This window comes from Bidens hawaiensis, unplaced genomic scaffold, assembly GCF_021521415.1.
Source record: "Bidens hawaiensis isolate Kalapana, Puna unplaced genomic scaffold, B.hawaiensis_p1.1 tig00005453_1, whole genome shotgun sequence".
NCBI classification, from domain to species: domain Eukaryota; kingdom Viridiplantae; phylum Streptophyta; class Magnoliopsida; order Asterales; family Asteraceae; genus Bidens; species Bidens hawaiensis.
Window position 1 is genome coordinate 652,296 of NW_027491347.1, and position 21,288 is coordinate 673,583.

The window sequence follows — 21,288 nt, forward strand, 5'->3', positions numbered from 1 at the left end:
AATAAGGTCGGCTGTATACTGTTCCTTTACTGCCGGCTACGCACTGTTCCACCAACTGTAGGCTGCGCACGTCCCCTCGTAAGGGTTGGTGAGTAGGCAGCGGCTAATAGTGACAAACAGTACTAGAGGGTGCTCCTCCTCGTATTGTTGTCGGTGAGCTGTCACCCTGTGATTGGTTCATGGGCTGCTCTGGTCAATTTGTCTGTTCCGCCCATACCTTAGTAGGTATAGTACGAAAGACCTTCCAGAAGCATACGGACTGGCTCACTTGGGCGGGAGTATTCCCGCCTTGCTCATTCCTTCATGTGACTACTGAAGTAGCTAACGCCTTGTGCGTGTAGCCTTGCTGTTAGTGCGGGTAGCCTTCCCTGATGGCTTGTATCCGCAGCTGCGGGAACAGGCGGGGTACTTCACCATTGGGAGGCTTTCCCTGCGGGTACAGCTGGCGTACTGCGCGTAAGGTTCTTTGAGCATGGTGGGTCCTGCTGGAGCAGTTGGTCATTGCGCAGACGTCCCTGTTTTAGGTGAGTCTTGCGGGTCCAACTGGGCTCTGCTGGGACCTACCTCTTCAGTGTAGAATATAGGAATTATTTGTTTTTCTTATATTTCTCTGACTCTACCAATAGCTTAATATAAGTAAAATTTATTGAATATTGTATTTAGTTGTCATCTAATTATACGAGAGAAAATAAACATGTAGTCATAATACCAAAGAATCCCATTTGGTAGGGAATGCTAACAGCAATTGTTCATGATCTAGAAAAGGCTTTTCAACATCTACAATGATCTAGAAAAGGCTTTCGAAGATATAATTACGAGTTCATTCTTCTTGTAAAATTATATGATAAATTGAAGGGAAAATTCCCAAAATAAACGTTTATAAATACGTTTTTCAGGTTTTAGGTGTCATTTCCAAGAAATTCCCAAAATATGTATTATAAACTAGTCGTGACGAATAGTTTATGATTACCCACGAGTAGTTTGTGTAACCAATTAAAACTTGCCACGTGTCTATAAACTAACCGTAACGACCAGTTTCACTAATCATCTACTCGTAAAGATTAAATAAGTTTAAAGCCTCGTAATCAACGCCCACGAGTAAATAAGAAATCATTTAGTCGCGACGAGTAGATTCAATAACTTTACGAGTCACGAGTAGTTTATCAAACTAACCGCGACGATGCGTTTGATTACCAAATGTATTGAACTGGTTAGTTTACCTGGTAAACATTACGCATACGAGTAGTTTATATGTAGTTAACTCGTCTTGACTAGTTTACATTCCCCATACGGGTAGTTTATTAGTAATTAACTCGTTCTGATAAGTTTAGATGATTTACATTACCCATACGAGTAGTTTATATGTAGTTAACTCGTCGTGTCTTGTTTACCTTATTTACATTCCAATACGAGTAGTTAATTAGTAACTCACTCGTCTTGGTTAGTAATTAACTCCAACTGATTAGTTACTTTAATTATTCATATTCATTTGATGACAAATGTATATTCAAGTCCGGAACAAACCCCACCAATTTCCCCGTTTCATTTTCGTTTGTAAGTAACTCATAGACATCAAACTTTGGTTTGCAATGTCTCCATTGTCATCCTCAACAATGTAGATATAAACGACTTCATTTGGTCTTCCTTTAGCACGTTTTAGAAAAAGCGTCATGCCATAGTTGTCGCGTATATCCACCAGATATGATTAATTACAGAACTTATAAGATAATCGTTTAACATGACCTATTTTAAAATGACTAGTAACAAAATCTATAAACTCACAATAACCGAACCTCAAGGATAGAGATATACCTTGCTGCCCATAATCAAACGGAACATACTCAGTAGCTCCTTTTGTTTCTTCCCGCTTTACGTCATAACAAACTATAATATTATCAATTTCCTCCTCCACTGATGTGCGGGTTCAAAACAACAAGAACATGACATTTATATAAACCTAACAGCTTCAAAACAACATTGTAACAACTAGTTTAGACTATAAAGTAATGAGACGACTAGATTGTTACGTTAAACTAGCCAAGCCGAGTTAGTTACTAATTAACTACTCGTATTGGAAAGTAAATAAGGTAAACGAGACACGACGAGTTAACTACCTATAAACTATTCATATGGGTAATGTAAATCAGGTAAACTTATCAGGACGAGTTAATTACTAATAAAATACTCGTATGGGGAATGTAAACTAGTCAAGACGAGTTAACTACATATAAACTACTCGTATGCGTAATGTTTACCAGGTAAACTAACCTGTTCGATACATTTGGTAATCAAACGCATCGTCGCGGTTAGTTTGATAAACTACCTGTGACTTGTAAAGTTATTGAATCTACTCGTCGCGACTAAATGATTTCTTATTTACTCGTGGGCGTTGATTACGAGGATTTAAACTTATTTAATCTTTACGAGTAGATAATTAGTGAAACTGGTCGTTACAGTTAGTTTATAGATATGTGGCAAGTTTTAATTGGTTACACAAACTATTCGTGGGTAATCATAAACTATTCGTCACGACTAGTTTATAATACCTATTTTGGGAATTTGTTGGAAATGACACATAAAACCTGAAAAACGTATTCATAAACGCTTATTTTGGGAATTTTCCCTAACTTGAACTAGGGGTGAGCACGGTTCGGTTCGGTTATTGGGTGAAACCCAAACTGAAACCGAAGCTATCGGTTATTTTAGGATTCAACCGATCGGTTTTCGGTTATCCGGTTATTCGGTTTTTGGTTATTTTCGGGTTTTTTTATTGTGAGTAGACATAAAAAAGAATTCAAAAAAAATAGAGTTATTCGTATATATTGAATTCAAAATACAAAAATAGGCACGTGTTAAATGGAATCAAACAAATACGAAGTTGTTTTAGTAGTAGAATTTAAATTCAGCAAATTTTTTAATCAAAAAAACACTAAAAGTTTGGCCCGAATATTCTTTTATTATCTTATTCATCTTCAAAGTTTAAACCCAATGTTCAGCATCTTCATAATCTTCATCACCGTCAGTAGTAGATTTTTTTGGTGTTTTGTTTCCGGTCATAACATCTTAAAAAAACCCATAGAAAACATAGGTTCAGTTCGTTTTTTTCCGGTTTTTTTGAAATGGATAACCGAACCTAAACTCAAAAATCGGTTTTTCAAAAAACTAAAAAATTAACCGCAGTTTATGCTTCGGTTCGGTTTGTTCGGTTTCGGTTCGATTAACTTGGTTTTTTCTCACCCCTAAATTTTGAACTTACTTCAACTCCTCTTTCCACTGTGATAGTCTCTATTGTTCTACTGGTGCCGACATTTGTCTCTTCTATATACATGCCCAAATCATCTCTATACCACCTCTCTTAACTTGTCCGGAATGCATGTCATCTAAATTTTTCCAAAAATCTTCATTTCTTATCCAATCCAACCTCGTTATTCATAATTGATCCTCGTAAGTACCGGATGCAAATATTAGATGATCCAGTATTTTAATAAAAAGTATGTATTAGTTATATTACCGGATGCAAATATTAGATGATCCAGTATTTTAATATTTATTCGCAAGTAAAGAAAGTCGGGAAAATAGAATGAGTAAGAACAAATTAGAAAGAAAGATGTAAACATTTATTTTTTATTTTTGTTATCATCAATTGTTTGACACTGTTTGATTAAAGTAAAAGTAAAAACACATAATTAAAAACACCTCAATTGTAACCAGCGGGTCTTGCTCCGATGGCCAGGAACATGATGGATGACTCGGGTGTCCCGGGTTCGAATTTTGATTCCGACCGGATTTTTCCAGAGCATTAAAAACCGGTCTTGCCTTCAGGCGGGGTGAGCAAACTGGGTTTTACCGGGAACGCCAAGCCAAACTTGGATGCCAACGTGGATCCCGATCATGTCAACATAGCTGGCCAGAGTGGGGTGGTGGGGCGCGACTTGGTCGCGCAGTGCTAGCTTAACTGTGAAAGTCACCGTTCGAAAAAAAAAAACACATCAATTATGTTCAAAATATTAAGTTTAATTTAATTAGTTAGTTAATTACAATTTGTGGTAAGACATCTATCCCTTCCGCCACCACAATCTAATTAGCTCTCTAGTTTTGATCTTGATCTCCGGCGGACCGTGAGTACGACACATGCTATTATTATTAGTATTAAAGTAGTTGAGTTTGAAAAACCTCCACATAAAATATGATTCCAACATGTTGGCGTCTTTGTCCCCCAAGTTCCAAGTGGAGTAACCAAAATGAATAAAAATTCGGAAGCTAGCTAGTATATATAATACTAGACAAACTGCAAAGTCGGCCATTCATCAATCGTAGTTAGGTTGTCTTATTTATCGGCATGTCATTATCTTGTACTAATTATACAACGTACGCCGGCATGGACGGTTGGCTGACTCTACTATTTCCTTTAGCTTGTTGGGAGCGTAATTCACATATAGAAGAAATTGCGTCCATTGTTATTATATTATTTATGGATTGGATATATCATGATGTACCGTTAAAAGAACAAAATAAATTTCTTCTACAATGGAGTATGACAAGTTAGATTTTGAGTAACTGCTTTCACGATCTTCTTCTATCTGAAGAAATTATTCTTCGAAACAATGAGTCACCATTGATATTGGCACATCTGAAATGCAACACCCTAGGTCATTCCTACATCGGCTGTGGACATGAGAGATTTTGGTTCTTAAGTAGATATCACGCATCTTAAATCGCCAACGCGTTTTGGACTTAATGCTAATGGACGAGATGCGGGTTTCACAGTTAAGCATGCTCAGGTGAAAATAGTACCAGGATGGGTTACCTCATGTAAAGCTCAATCAGGGCAACCAAATCAAATCCCTAAGCTCTTCGTGGGCAAAATGAACAATATTGATGATGGTACGAGTGACTGGATGTAACATGAAAAATGTTTTAGAGTTCATGCATATGTTTTTTTCTTATTTTATTGTTGCCGCATATCTCGCTTGTACATATCTTATCTTTGTTTTCGAGAACTCTCCTTAGCTATAGACAAAGCTTGACTAGGTTAAATCTTTGATAATTCCATCATCTATGCTTGAGTAGTGAAATTTCTTGATACGTATCCTATTTCTAAACTGAATTTCAATTAAAAACATCTTTCTTCTTACTCTAAAACAATTAAGAGATTATCTAAATGAAAATTGTTATTAGGCAGTCGATCTTATTAGTTTCATATCAAATCCCATTAAATGAAACATCTTCTCAAGAAATATGAGATATCTAAGTTACACAAGTAAACAGACTTATTCATTAATAAGAAAAAGAACATAATTAAGTTATAAAAGAATCCTAGGTTGCAAACAATATTTCGATTGATAATAAACAAAAATGAAAAAAGGGATTCCTGGCTCAGTTCTCCACCCACTTAACGATATAAAACAACATTGATTAAATTTTATCAAGTCTGATTCGCAGTGGTCTACTATGTTTGAAACTAAATTCCATGATTGCTAAAAACATATATAGATTGATTGTGAAGGAATGAAATTAGATTTGGCAAAGATCCCGGCGGTTGCGCGTGAGTCAATCTTAATCAAGTGGGTCGGCGGTTGGGACATTCCACTGAATAAAGAAAACAACAAGAAGTCGAAATTCTAAAGATAAAGGACAAAAGAACATGGGACTAATGTCTAGGTTAAGGACACTAATAAGATCCCAATCAAACCTTTATCTTTAATTTGTTTTTCTTATTATAATATTAAATCTTGTAGTTAGTTAAATTAAATGTATAAAGATTAGATCAAATACATTATGCATGTGAGCCTAACAACTTTACTTTTCTTGGAGACATGCAATCTTTCTATATGACCTAAAACGTAACGAGATGTAAAAGTAAATTTATAATGGAAGTATATCCCAACTATGAAGTACATAAGCCGATGTTACACTAGTACTTAGATGAGTTTTGGCGGGTACAACCAGTGACGGAACCAGAAATTTTAAACTGAAGGGTCGTAATAGAAATGCTTTACATTAATCGATGTACATCAACTACTAATTTACTTAAGGCTGGGTCGCCAATAATTTCATCATCTTAAACTCTTCCTGACTTATTTAATTTATGTTGTACGGCAAATTAACAACTTATAAATTATGCCATTTATTTTTTTGCTTGATTTATTTGTTAGTTGTGTTTTTGGGTATTCAAGGTTTCATTAATTCTTAATGCAAAATTTGGGTTTTTTTATTTTATTTTTGAAGTATCGATCTTTTAAAAATTTGTGTATCAAAATAATTAAATTTTTGACATACCATTAATATAATTAAATTAAAATTGAAATAAATAATATATAATAACTTATTCAAATAAGTTAATAATATAAAATCACATAATTATAAAATTAAATAATGATATTGATAATTGTCAAATAAAATAATATATAATATAAACTATAAGATAAAAGAAATAATGATACTTGAATTGAAATGATAATTATTTAATAAATAGAATAAGTATAGGTTTTAGATGGGATTGAAACCGTTTGTGAAAGAAAATAAAATAGATAAATTGATAGTATTACTTTGGGGACTGGATCTATTAAATGAAATTGGGTTCTACAAAGAAAGCCTACGTACAAGACCTAAAGTTCTGAGAAATATTAAAATATTTAGAATTAACTCTAACCACATCATCCTCGTTCTCCTCTGTATTTCAAACTCGCCGGAGCAAAACTTCAACGACAGCTATCCGGAAAAAAATCGAATAATGCAACCTCACTCTTCTCTTTCAACCTTTAAATACATCAGGGAGACAATCTAGAGGTCAAAACACAACAAAATCTTATCCGTTCGAGTACACCGATTAACACATACTTTGGCCGGCCGGAGGGTCAACTGACCCTCCTGTAGTTCCGCCCCTGGGTACAACCACTCGATTGTCAACTTCTAATAAACGTAATTGACCCAATTCTAGATATCTTCTGGAATCATATAACTGCCAAAAGTGAGTAACTGTCTGAAGAGGTAGGTCCCAGCAGAGCCCAGTTGGACCCGCAAGACTCACCTTGAAGAGGGACGTTTGCGCAAGGACCAACTGGTTCCGCATGACCCACCATGCTCAGAGATGAAGACCTTACGCGCAGTACGCGAGCTGTTCCCGCAGGGAAAGCCTCCCAATGGTGAAGTATCCCGCCTGTCCCCGCAGCTGCGGATACAAGCCATCAGGGAAGGCTACCCGCACTAATAGCAAGGCTACACGCACAAGGCACTAACTCAATAATTCAGTGTCACCTGAAGGAACGAGCAAGGCGGGAATACTCCCGCCCAAATGAGCCAGTCTGTATGCTTCTGGAAGATCTTTTGTACTATACCTGCCAAGGTATGGACAAAATAGACAAGATCTGACCAAAGCAGCCCATGAACCAATCACAGGGTGACAGCTCACCGACAAACAGTACGAGGAGCATGCTCTAGTACTGTTTGTCACTATTAGCCGCTGCCTACTCACCAACCCTTGTCGTGGCACGCACATAGCCTGCAGTTGGTGGAAAAGGAATAGTACACAGCCGGCCTGGTCACTATCAGCCGCTGCCTACCCACCAACCAGCATGGCACGTGCGTAGCCCATAGTTGGTAGAACAGGAATATTCTACAGCTGGCTGTACCTGCTTGGAAACCTACCTTCGACTATAAATACTCCAACACCTCGGAACGGTAGGATCATCTGGTATTTTACCTTCACTAGCTATTTCTCTCAATATACACTTATATTCAGAGTAATCTAGTCTGATTCTCACGCCGGAGGGTGGTCACAAGGAGGAACCCCCCCTTCTCAGTGACGAGCTCACGGTGTCTGTTTTGCAGGTCATCTGAAGAACATCCTTCTTTGCCGGACCTAACCCTCGTGGGAAACATTACTTAACCCCCAGATTACCCGTAATCTGCCCGTGGTCGATTAGTGTTTCTTCACTGTCGTTATAGTCCGAAAAGCTTCGGTGGAAGCATGGTGTTAAATGAGGTCGGTGAAGCAAACCTTTCATCCAATGCTATGGTAGGTGAGTCACTCTTCGCTAACCTGGTAGGTGGGACTTGCTCTACTTTGACATCTCTTTTCATAACACTAGCCAACCATCATACATGGAAGGAGCTGACACTCGACTGAAAGAACAATACATTTGCTTCATTTTCATTTTCATTGCTTTTTAATTTTTATTTTAAAATAGTGAAACAAACCACTCAAGCTATGATAATAGGAGTAGTCTCACATCTTGCATATTTATTTAACATGTATACCATTATCGCATGTGACAGTTAGCAGTTAACGTAGGTTACGCGTGGTTAAAAAACATAAAAATCGTGATATCGAATTAACTTAAAACATCAATGACTAACTTTTGTTAAACCTTTAAAACATACTCTTTCGTTTTTTTTTATAAAAAAAAGTAATAATTGATGTTTAATGTTATCTTTGTCCATTATTTAAATACAATTCGTATCTAGTTGATAATGGAGTGGTCTTGCTTCAGATTTCCGCAAAAATAAGATTCTTTTTATGTTTAAATTTAATTTCCGCCGAAAGTGAAAGAAAATATACACACCACACACATGTGACACGTCATTTTCCATAGCTGAGCTGTACATTGCAATTTGCTGATTAGGATCCCATATACTTTTTTATTTTTTAACTACTTTACAATCTTTCCTTTTTTAACACGATTTCGATTGTATTTCCATTTACGTTACGTGATTTTTTTTAACTATTAGGTGGTTTAAAAATTCAGAGAATTATTCCAGACATTTAAAAAAAAAATAGTTGCGAATAGGAAGTTCGCTATGTGTAACGAATTCATTTAAACCCCAACAAAGATTTCAATAGTCCACTAATGTGCCAAACAAACTTCACTAGAGTTGTTGTTGGCTTTAGTTTGCTAATCGAAGTAGCAAACTCCGTATGTTTTCCTTATCCAAGTAAACAAGTTAACTTATCACATCAACAAATTAGAAATAAAAACGTTTTTAAATTTTTATTGACTTAACTCGTAACTCGTAAGTGTAGCAATCTACTTTCAAAAAATTGTCTACTTGTAGTCAAGTACGTTCCCGTAAGCCATATCTCAAAACCATATACAGATATGCAATTCAAAATAATCACTTTATCATTTAAATGTCAACGTTTTAAGATTAGCTTAATTCATATAAAATGATGTTTTATTTTCACGTAAGGTTCTCAAGATTAATAAATGTAAATTAAGTTTTGTTACCATTATTAGATATAGGCACCGCATAGGCGCGTATTATCTTTTGTTAAGGTTATCCTCACAAACGCAATCGTACAGTGAGGTGCTCCTCAACGTTTTTTAGTTATGCATTACATACCTCAAGTGAATCTAGCTAGTAACCCATTTATTTAACAGCCAAGACACTTGCCTAGGTATACACATGGCAAAATGTCACTCACGCCCGCGATTGCAGGCAGTGCTATGTCAGCCACCAATTCCCAGGAAACCTACTGCTCGGAGACCCACTATGATAAATCTAACTTTATGTATAAAAGTATATACTTATTATTGATAGTTGTAAATATATATGGATTTATAATAGTTAAATGAACTGAATCAAACATAATATTATATGGTTTCACAAATTTAGTATTTAAGGGTATAATAATATAGGATGGCATCTTAATCTTAAAAGATTAATATACATAATCAAACATCAGGATTCAGGAACTTGTTCAATACCTTGACAATCGTGTTAAAAAAGGAAAGATTGTAAAGTAGTTAAAAAATAAAAAAGTATATGGGATCCTAATCAGCAAATTGCAATGTACAGCTCAGCTATGGAAAATGACGTGTCACATGTGTGTGGTGTGTATATTTTCTTTCACTTTCGGCGGAAATTAAATTTAAACATAAAAAGAATCTTATTTTTGCGGAAATCTGAAGCAAGACCACTCCATTATCAACTAGATACGAATTGTATTTAAATAATGGACAAAGATAACATTAAACATCAATTATTACTTTTTTTTATAAAAAAAAACGAAAGAGTATGTTTTAAAGGTTTAACAAAAGTTAGTCATTGATGTTTTAAGTTAATTCGATATCACGATTTTTATGTTTTTTAACCACGCGTAACCTACGTTAACTGCTAACTGTCACATGCGATAATGGTATACATGTTAAATAAATATGCAAGATGTGAGACTACTCCTATTATCATAGCTTGAGTGGTTTGTTTCACTATTTGAAAATAAAAATTAAAAAGCAATGAAAATGAAAATGAAGCAAATGTATTGTTCTTTCAGTCGAGTGTCAGCTCCTTCCATGTATGATGGTTGGCTAGTGTTATGAAAAGAGATGTCAAAGTAGAGCAAGTCCCACCTACCAGGTTAGCGAAGAGTGACTCACCTACCATAGCATTGGATGAAAGGTTTGCTTCACCGACCTCATTTAACACCATGCTTCCTCCGAAGCTTTTCGGACTATAACGACAGTGAAGAAACACTAATCGACCCCGGGCAGATTACGGGTAATCTGGGGGTTAAGTAATGTTTCCCACGAGGGTTAGGTCCGGCAAAGAAGGATGTTCTTCAGATGACCTGCAAAACAGACACCGTGAGCTCGTCACTGAGAAGGGGGGGTTCCTCCTTGTGACCACCCTCCGGCGTGAGAATCAGACTAGATTACTCTGAATATAAGTGTATATTGAGAGAAATAGCTAGTGAAGGTAAAATACCAGATGATCCTACCGTTCCAAGGTGTTGGAGTATTTATAGCCGAAGGTAGGTTTCCAAGCAGGTACAGCCAGCTGTAGAATATTCCTGTTCTACCAACTATGGGCTACGCACGTGCCATGCTGGTTGGTGGGTAGGCAGCGGCTGATAGTGACCAGGCCGGCTGTGTACTATTCCTTTTCCACCAACTGCAGGCTATGTGCGTGCCACGACAAGGGTTGGTGAGTAGGCAGCGGCTAATAGTGACAAACAGTACTAGAGCATGCTCCTCGTACTGTTTGTCGGTGAGCTGTCACCCTGTGATTGGTTCATGGGCTGCTTTGGTCAGATCTTGTCTATTTTGTCCATACCTTGGCAGGTATAGTACAAAAGATCTTCCAGAAGCATACAGACTGGCTCATTTGGGCGGGAGTATTCCCGCCTTGCTCGTTCCTTCAGGTGACACTGAATTATTGAGTTAGTGCCTTGTGCGTGTAGCCTTGCTATTAGTGCGGGTAGCCTTCCCTGATGGCTTGTATCCGCAGCTGCGGGGACAGGCGGGATACTTCACCATTGGGAGGCTTTCCCTGCGGGAACAGCTGGCGTACTGCGCGTAAGGTCTTCATCTCTGAGCATGGTGGGTCATGCGGAACCAGTTGGTCCTTCCGCAAACGTCACTCTTCAAGGTGAGTCTTGCGGGTCCAACTGGGCTCTGCTGGGACCTACCTCTTCAAGTCCCCCCAGTCCAATGTTCTTCTCATGAATTGTTAATAAGTGAGGTGAACTTTGGACTTAATCAAGGGGTTTTGAAAAGGATTTAGTTTTAAGGTTGTCCGTGGGGATTCTTCCCGCGGTTTCCATAATGTCACGCAGAAATTCCCGACTTTTCTGCTTGATCTTTGGGTATGATGCGGGTAGGTGTGTAACCTCCTCGCAAGTCAGGAGCGTTGAGTTCCACTTGTGTAGATTCTCCATGAGGTTTTGGTAGTTTTGAACATAGTGATCAATTATGTTAAAACAACCAATTCCATCTTGGAGCTTCAAACAATCTAGTTCTCGACGTTCCCGCTATGCGGGGATGTTATTCCCATTTCCGCAAGCATGGCCCAGAAGATCCTTCTTGGTTTCAATTCCCTGCGGAGTGCTAGGTATGTGAAGGGTTTCGCCTTGACACTGTACCCGCACTCGTCTTATAGTTACTTTACTTCCAAGGTATTCCTGGCTTCAATTCCCTGCGGGTGCTAAGTATGTGAAGGGTTTTGCCTTGACACTGTACCCGCACCCGTCTTATAGTTACTTGGTTGCCGAGGTATTCTTGGCTTCAATTCCATGCAGGTGCTAAGTATGCGAAGGGTTTTGCTTTAACACTGTACTCGCACCTGTCTTATAGTTACTTGGTTGCCAAGGTAAGGGGTATAGTCCCGCTTACTTTTGAATCTTTTTGAATCTTTTTGAAATTCGAAGAGTTGGTGAAAGGATAAGAACAGTCCAAACTGTTGAAACGTCGTCCGACGGTTTCTTCTGACAGTGTCAGGACGTGCAGGAAGTTATGGCGACGTGACAGTACATGGTCATTCCAGACGCTTTTTCAGGCGCGTGGGCGCAATTTTTTGGGCGCGTGGGTGCGGATTTTACGGCGCGCGTCCCGTTAACAGCTGTTGCCAGCTTGCTTTTTCCACGCGTCATAGTTTCATTGCACCAGCTCTTTTCTCTCTCCTCCGCATTAAATTCATCGCATTCATTGCGATTTCCGGCGAATACTCTTTCTGTCGAGCATTCTCCTGAAATCGTTCTTTACCTCTCCTATGGGAATCTTAGGTTCCCATTGACGAAGTTTGTATACCGTGTTCTGGATAGACACGGTGTGCACCTGACGGAGGTACACCCAATGGCTATCGCCAAGATCCGCCATTTTGAGTGGGTGTGCCTCATTCTTGGCGTGGATCCCCACGTCGACCGCCTGATGACCTTCTACTCCTGGAGGTGCATCCAAGGCTGGTACACCCTGGTACTCCTGGAGGTGCATCTAACTAAAGATTTTAAGATTTTTTAGGTATCATATTCTTTTTAGATCACGCGTAATGGTAACTAAACACATAAACCAATCTCAAAACTAAGTGCGTAGTGGTGTTTACTTAGTATTGGAGCTAGTTTTGCTCCCACAACATGACCACTACGGGTAGTCTTAATTACCTTTTTAAAATGTATTTAAATTTTTGTCATTTTGTCAAATAAACGTCATTCTTTTTCTCTTTACATTTGCTCTCAAATAACAACTTTTTTTACGTAATATGTTTTTAAGTATAAACAAAACATATGGAAGTTAAAGAAAAAATAAATAAATGCCGTTTAAAAATATATAGTCCATAATATCTTTTTTTTTTGTTAATTCTAACAACTCATGATCCAACCCCGTTAAATTATTGATGTTGACCCGTAGTATTTTAAAATCCTCCATCATTCCTTGTTTTTCATGATCTTGATCTTCTACAACTTGAATTTTGTTAAATTATGTATCCTATCCACCAGGTTTTTCTATTTTGGCGGTAATCATGTATGCTTGATGTCGGTCTTTTTCCTATTTCATGTGTTGAAAATTTTTGGGGCCTGATAACATCGCTAAGTCGCTATCTATAAAAACCTTGGTCCGGTTCAAGTTGGGACGGGTTGGATCACATAATAAAATGTAAAGCTAAATTAACTTTCAATTAAGTATAGAAATGACGTTAATTGTTAATAGAAACACATAATGAAGATACAAACTCTACATTTGTTTTCTACATATTTAAAACTTGAAAAGCAATACTCTACAATGGAAATATACTTTTTACTTATCAGATTATCAACAATTTAGCCATTAATCATATTATCAAGTAAAACTTAGAAAAATAGTATTTAAAAAACTGAATTGAGGATTTGCAATGTGTTTAAAGTTGGATTATGAATTCAGGATAGTGGAGTTGTGGACTAAGGGTCATGGGCGGTCGAAATTGGGGCATCGGTGGGCATCACTGGTCAGAATTGGAGCGATAATAGCCTATTTAATCACTAAACTTTTTGTTGGAAAGTCAACGATGAGGGAGATTATCAGATGCCACTCTTAGATAAATTTTTTTAAGTTGTTTTAAAATTTCTTATGGTCGCTTGTGATTCAAACACATATATTTATGAATAAAAATAAGTTCATGTGGTGCAACCACACCCAACCTCAAAAGCTTAGGTACGCCCACGTTTACTCCTCCTGGGTGGACATTGCGGTTTATAGAGGTTCCTCGTCATATGTGTTATTGAGTTTAATATAACAATGAGCATTTGAAGTAGCTGAACTGTAATCGTTTGATGATGATGTTTTGCCTTCTTGTAGACTGACTCATTATTGGTACTGACGCGTCTTTTGGATAAGTCCTTACAAGTTTTCAAACAAACAAAAAGAGTAAATGGCACACCATTGCCATCAAGGTATTAGGTACTAGCGGATTTGAAAATGCCAGCGAAGCTGGAACTACCTTTACAGTTATATTGAGAATGTTGTGGTAAATCTCGTTAATTTGTTACAATTTACTTTTTGTTCATCTACTTACATTCGTATGATATGCTTCACATCCCAATGTTCATTAACGTGTTTCCAAAAGTATGTAGATGATTGGCTATTCAGGGTCGGTTAGTGGCTGTTGGATTTCAACCATCGAATGAAGAAAACAAAAATTACTGGAAATAACATTGCGATGAATGAGTTCTATTTGGGATCGTTTGGATTGAGTGAGTTATTTGAGTTCAGATGAGTGGGTAGAAGGGTTTGTATATAATTAATATCGTGTATTTTAACTGCTTATATGTATCGAACACGATTACTTTGAGTTTTTTTACGTTTGCAAGTGAAAGGAGCTTAAACGAGCTAGAGGACGTGTTAATGATGAGAATTAAGTGAGAACTTGAGAAGCTGGACGTACACGGAAGATTGGAAAGTTAAGCAGAAATAAAAAGAAGGAAAAAACCAAGAATTGGATTAAGGGGTAACTTACGCCCTATAGCGTTGTGTTACGCGAGTACATTTTCAAGATTAGAAGTTAAGGGGAGTGTAATGTTATGCCCTTATGTCGTAACATTACACAATGTGTTTTGATAACAGTAACATAAAAGTTTTTTGGAAGAGAGGGCGTAACGCTACGTCACCATGGCAAAGCTTACGTCGAGTCTAATAATTTGAGGGTAGTGTAATGTTATGGGTTTAAAGGCTATATACGGGTTTAAACCCTAAATTAAAAAAAAGACTTTTTGTCTTCCACCAAAAACATGATATGGGGAAGAGCTCCATCATATCTAACATATTCAAATTAAGCAATCATCCATGGTGAATTAATCCAACATCAGGTTTATCGTTTCCATTATATTTCTTGGCTAAACCACCTTTACAGTCACATTCGGGTGTAGGATTTATGTGAGTAACTAATTGATTTAGTTTTGTTCATTGTCAGGGATTAATTTTATGTAATATTTTGGTTTTGTGAAACTTAACTTGTGTTTCAAAAGTTAAAAAGTATGATTGTTATTTGTACTTCGTATTAATATCATATCGTGGTGATTTTGTAATAGAACCCATTAAACCCCCACTTAAAATAAATTCAAATGTAGAGTCCCCATTAAAGATGTCCCAACGAACAATACTAGGTCATTACTAATCAATGAATCTGAACCCCGAAGTGGCTACTCTTTTCCCATAGTAATTTACAACAAAAAATAATAGCTTTCTTTTCTAAATTGTTTTCACAATCACACATCTTTTAAAATCGCTTGACATCTACTGTCCAAAACTATTAAATTAAATAATGAAATTTACCTGTATTTAGTACTTTTCACTGATTCTCTATGGTTTCGACACCTTATTTTCCTTTGCTAGTGAAGATAATTTATAAATATTTGTTATTATTGACATTTCGACATTGATCAAATTCATGGTTCTTTTGTATATTTGTAGAAATCAGATGATTTTTTTTTTTGTAAAAAGAAATATTAATGCTTGTGTTGCATATATACATATATGTGGGTGTTTGAAAACAATATGATTTTCTAATATTTTTTAGACGTTTTTCAACGGTTCACCAGCCTCAAACATTCAACAAATCAAACTTACGCTCATGAGATTACTAACAGACTCAATGTTTAGTGTGATGTTCTCGTGAACATATGTGGCTTATTCTCCATCACCTCTCACGATGTATGATGTATAACACCCATCCTTAGTTAAAGGTAAATTGTAGTTTTCTTTTTCTAGAAAAAATAAGCATACTTACTGTATTTTAAAAAATTGTATTAGAAATAATTAATCAAGTTTTTATTATGTGGTTAATTGTATTCCATGCACTTAGTTGCCTTCTATATTGATATAACATTATTTTTTAATGAAATAAATCAACTTATTTGGATAAAAAGAGATTACACGCACTTCATAAAAATAAAAATGATATTTAATTGTACATTGTTATTTAGTTGGTACATATTATGAAACAAAAACTGTGACAACTAAGCATAAATCACGTTAATTGAATCAGAAATGATTAGATCCTAGTCTTTTGCCATAAGCATGAAACTTTTGATATTATTATATATTAATCTCCTAATCTACACTTTAGTTACACAATGACACTTGACCGAAGACATTATATTTTTTTTTAAATTCTTTGACACCATTCTAATATCACTATTATTAGAGTGTGGTGCAATTAATAAACGGAGACAAACATGCTTTCACCATGATTAAATCAAATAATCATGCGAAACCCCATATGGGTTGTCTATGTGTGTGTTTTCCATAGGAATCTATATGTATTTTAAAATGTATTTTATGAATCAACATTTTGGTGCCGACAAATCCAACTTTTAAAAAACCTTCTTATATACCAATTTTGTTTTTGTAACTTACTGCAAAATATACTTAATAGTACATAAAATTACTTATGAATACTAAATAGGTTATTTCTTTAGACCGATATTTGACCAAACATACATGTGCCATTGTCTATATAAACAAAGATAGGGAGCATGTTGGGTCTTGGAAGGATTATACTAATGATGTTGTTGCAAATAAATGGCGTCTTTATAAAGTTAATATATTGATAAAACTTTCTTGATGATATATAACGATTTGATTTCTTTTGTCTTATTTTAATAGGGATGTTATCCTTGATTCCTTGTTAGTTTGTATAATTATGTTTTGTGTACAAAATGCACAACACTATGGAGAAAATTCCCATGAGCCAGGTTTCAAACCTTAAACAATAAGATCTTAAACCTTAACCATCATTAATTAGTTTTATACCCGTCCGGTGGACGGGTAGTTTAAAGTTATAATGACATAAGTATCTTTTTTTGCATTCTAAACGAAAACATATAAGTTTTCTTTAAGATCAACGTGCAACTCGTTTACTAATGCGCAAAAGCATTCGACTACACTAAAGAAATCACAAACCAGTGAAAAACAATAACTGTTGAACGTTTAAACGTGAGAGCGTAAACTATTGCTTAAAGTGAAAACGTCAAGTAACGTTCATGTGTGGTATAGAGGGGGGAGCATGTCTAGTTGAAGCTTGAAATATACAAAATCATAAAACTAATAACCATCTACTTTCTAAGAAATACCCCTACAAAAGTTTTATAGAAGATACAATAAAGTGCAAAAAACCCTTGGTAGAGTAAAATAGTCGCACCAAAATGACTACACACAGATAGATATAGTCATGCTATATTTCAAAGAAACTCCCAACATGTCATCTTGACATCAAAATATACTTTCTTTATACGCATGTGTTTGAAAGATTAATCCTAACTTCCAGATGTAACAAACACCTGTGATAAACACCTCGAAACCTATCTTCGTTCTTTGACTTGATGAAGAAATTGGGTTCTGTAAACAGCAACACTCGCTTTCAAATAAAAAGCTATAACCAAACACCTTTGACGTAAAATTCCCTACTTCTTTTGGCAGAAGTTGGTATCTTGGAATGCAACATTCAAAGTCTAAAATGCCATTCCCTACACTTCTCCTTGCTGAAATTGAAGATGGTTTGGATCCGAATCCTGTCAAAATTAGTTATAAGCACAAAAATATAATACACATTATCAATATATTTGTGACGATAATATGAATTTAGCAAAGTCATGCTAGAGTCACAAAAATAAATAAATAAATATATGAATGGAGGGGTGTTCATGTAGAGTCAGCATCGAGATATACAAAAAAGACATGCATATACTTATGGAGAAAAAAATATATACATATTTACCTAAAATAAATTAAAAATTCTTTAAGCTTACTAAACTTGTTATACCATCGAATAGAAGCATGCCACTCAAAATCTCAAATCATTAAAACTAACAAATAAGCGTGTCCAAAATAAAATTAATAGTCTAAATTCTACTAAAGGCAACAACCATCTACATTGAACACATAATAACTGAAGTAGTGAAGATATACACACAACAAAGTAAAAAGGCTAGAAATATATCAAAATACGATTGATTCACTTCAGTTCGGTTTATTTGGTTACCCGATGGTACAAAAGAAGCTGATAACTGATTTTCGATTACTCGGTTTTTGGTCAATTCGGTTTTTCACTTAATTTTAGTTCGGATTCGGTTATTGCAAACCCCTAGCTATAGCTACTGAATACCATGTACAAAAACTTACCAGTGATTGCAGTTGAGTTGAGTAATAGTTTACGTGCAATACTATTCACTGCTTTTCAGAAATGCCCGATAATCTTTTGGAATACTCAATCTTTCCTTTACTCTGGCACAAAAATGAAGCATTTGGTCACGCAAATCTTCCCAACAATTTTTCTTTTAATGAGAACAAAAAATAAAATAACACAATGCAGTTTTGCAGTTTTTCATAATGTAGTTTGAATTAGGAAATACCTTGATGAACAGTTAAGCTGCAGACTCCTCAAGGATATGACCAGGTTTATGTTGGTTGAAATGATGCAGACCATCACAATCGTTGTCATTCTGATTCATGTCTTCAGATGTGTTTGTTTCTTTATCAACCACAACGTATCCATTTTTAATGAACTGGATCATTATGGTCAAAGTTGACTTTGCATTTAACATGAGAAGCAATAGCAATCTGGCAATGAAAATAACAAAAACCAGAGTATTTAGATCCCTATGAAGACAATTATTAGATTGATTATGGAAATTTGCTTATGATATATAAGTAAGTAGGAGGATTAACTACCTTTAAGACCGAAGACGTACAAACTCCTATCATCACGCATTATAAATAATATAACCAAACAATGTATTGATGCTAAAACCTAATCTTGGAAGTCTTCAAAGCTTCCATGCACATCTTCACATTTCAAATAACATCAAAATATCATGACTTTGTATATAAACAAAAAAAAATTATTAGTAAATAAGAAATACAAAAATTAAAGTTCAAATACTGGGAAAATTTCGATATTTACTTACTAAACATCAATTTGAGTATTGCGAAGGAACATGGATGTTGGAGAAGTAAAGCTATGGTATGGAAGCATCTCACAGGCAATTCGTCGAACACCTTCCATGCACCACCAAACAGAGACGTTAACACACTAATAATTAGAATATATTTATTAAAGCAGAAAGACTAACCTTCAAATTCCTGCAATAAGTTATTTTCGCCTTAATTGGGCCTATTTCAGCACCATCTTCCTATAGCTAGCCTATTTTACTAGTTATTATTGTTTTTACTTTTATCACGATTTATTAGGATCCATGCACCATCGTTAGTAGTATTTATCCTTTCTTCAAATCACACACGCAACACACCTAAGTTTCTATTTAAGATTACATGAATAGTCATTATAGTCACATATGTGGTATAGTGCTTGTAAATTGAGCTTAATATTTTCATTTTAATACATTTTGATTTTTTTTCTTTTTGAAAAATCAAATTAAGTATATGCTACGTTTTTTAAGGCTGCTATTTGTTCTTGTAAACGAATTCTTTTTTACCTTTAATTTACAACAAATAATATAATACCTGAAGAAACACTAAGTGACCCCGGCAGATTACGGATAATCTTAGAGTTAAGTAGATGTTTCCCACGAGGGTTAGGTCCGGCAAATATGGTATTCTTCTGATGACCTGCAAAACAGACACCGTGAGCTCGTCACTGAGAAGGGGGGGGGGGGGTTCCTCCTTGTGACCACCATTCGGCGTGAGAATCAGACTAGATTGCTCTGAATATAAGTGTATATTAAGAGAAATAGCTAGAGAAGATAAGATGATAATACCGTTCCAAGGTGTTGGAGTATTTATAGCCGAAGGTAGGTTTCCAAGCAGGTACGGCCAGCTGTATAATATTCCTTTTCCACCAACTACAGGCTATGTACGTGCCACGATGGGAGTTGGTGGGTAGGCAGCGGCTGATAGTGACATGGCCGGCTGTATACTATTCCTTTTCCACCAACTACGGGCTATGTACGTGCCACGATGGGGGTTGGTGGGTAGGCAGCGGCTGACAGTGACATTTTGTACTGGAGCATGCTCCTCCTCGTACTATTGTCGGTGAGCTGTCACCCTGTGATTGGTTCATGGGCTGCTTTGGTCAGATCTTGTCTATTTTGTCCATACCTTGGCAGATATAGTACAAAAGATCTTCCAGAAGCGTACGGACTGGCTCTTTTAGGCGGGAATATTCCCGCCTTGCTCATTCTTTCTTCAGGTGACATTGCTGAAGTATGAGTTAGTGCCTTATGCGTGTAGCCTTACTGTTAGTGCGGGTAGCCTTCCTTCTTGGCTTGTACCCATAGCTGCGGGAACAGGCAGGGTACTGTACCAAGGGAGGCTTTCCTGCGGGAACAGCTGGCTTACTGCGTGTAAGGTCTTCATCTCTCTGAGCATGGTGGGTCCTGCGGAACCAGCTGGTCTTTGCGCAGACGTACCTCATCAAGGTGTGTCTTGCGGGTCCAACTGGGCTTTGCGGGGACCTACCTCTTCAAGTCCCCCCAGTCCATTGTTCTTCTCATGAATTGTTAATAAGTGAAGTGAACTTTTGGACTTTAAGCAAGGGGTTTTTAAAGAGGTTTTTGTTTTTTAAGGTTTTCCGTGGGGATTCTTCCCGCGGTTTTTCTAATGTCACTTGCAGAAATTCCCGACTTTTCTGCCTGATCTTTGGTTATGATGCGGGTAGGTGTTTAACCTCTTCGCAAGTCGGGAGCGTTGAGTTTCATTTGTATAGGCTCTTCACGAGGTTTTGGTAGTTTTGGACATAGTGATCAGTTATGTTAAACCACCAATTCCGCCTTGAAGTTTCATACAAGCTAGTTCTCAACGTTCCCGCCATGCGAAGGTGTTATTACCCTTTCCGCAAGCATGTCCATAAGATCCTTCTTAGCTTCAATTCCCTGCAAGTGCTAAGTATGTGAAGGGTTTCGCCTTGACACTGTACCCACACTTGTCTTACGGTTTTTTGCTTCCCAAGGTGAGGGGGGTATATTCCCTCTTATTCTTGAATCTTTTTGAATCTTTTTGAATCTTCTTGAAATTTGAAGAGTTGGTGAAAGGATAAGAACAGTCCAAACGGTTGAAGTGACGTTGGCGTCTCCTGACGATTTCTTCT

At 36.5% G+C, this 21,288-nt stretch overlaps 1 long non-coding RNA gene across 1 annotated transcript; it reads right to left on the reverse strand.

The window, feature by feature from the left end:
• Positions 1–17,192: 17,192 nt before the first annotated feature.
• Positions 17,193–19,392, reverse strand: LOC143629694 (uncharacterized). Its single transcript, XR_013153011.1, has 5 exons — positions 19,316–19,392; positions 19,151–19,241; positions 18,915–19,028; positions 18,366–18,803; positions 17,193–17,755 (listed from the first exon to the last, which is right to left on the reverse strand). It is a non-coding gene; the product is annotated as an uncharacterized LOC143629694 (long non-coding RNA).
• Positions 19,393–21,288: the final 1,896 nt, after the last annotated feature.